Source organism: Pteropus alecto, unplaced genomic scaffold (assembly GCF_000325575.1).
Source record: "Pteropus alecto unplaced genomic scaffold, ASM32557v1 scaffold231, whole genome shotgun sequence".
Taxonomy (NCBI): domain Eukaryota; kingdom Metazoa; phylum Chordata; class Mammalia; order Chiroptera; family Pteropodidae; genus Pteropus; species Pteropus alecto.
The window spans coordinates 1,796,611-1,797,062 of record NW_006431805.1 but is presented as its reverse complement, the minus strand read 5'-3'; the positions used below and the strand labels follow the sequence as shown (position 1 = coordinate 1,797,062).

Genomic DNA, 452 nt, shown 5'->3' with positions numbered 1-452 from the left:
ATCTACGGTCATGCCACCCTGAACACACCTAATCTCGTCTGACCTTGGAAGCTAAGCAGGATCGGGCCTGATTAGTACTTGGATAGGAGATCACCTAGGATTACCAGGTGTTGTAGAAAAAAAAAAAAAAAAAAACGAGGTCTGTGACTCTTGAAGCCCTTCATCTCATTCAGCCATAATCTCCACTCGTTTTCACAGCCAGGGTTGTGAGGACTTTTCTTGGCACTGGAACCCTGGGCTGGGGAGCCTGGTGTGTGGTCACCCCTCTGTTCTCAGGGGGAATTTCTGTAACCAAGATATCCCTCCAAATTTTTAACCACCACACATGAGTGTGAGACCAGCCTGTCCTGGGTTTCTGTCCCTTCTACCAGTCTAGATATTGCTTCTTCTCTATATCCTTAGTTATAGGACTTCTGTTCAATTATACTTTAGGCGAGTCTCAATGATGGTTG

General features: G+C 45.8%; 1 pseudogene; it reads left to right on the top strand.

Annotated features, from left to right (window-relative positions):
* Positions 1-119, top strand: LOC112471763 (annotated as a pseudogene).
* The last annotated feature ends 333 nt before the right edge of the window (positions 120-452 follow it).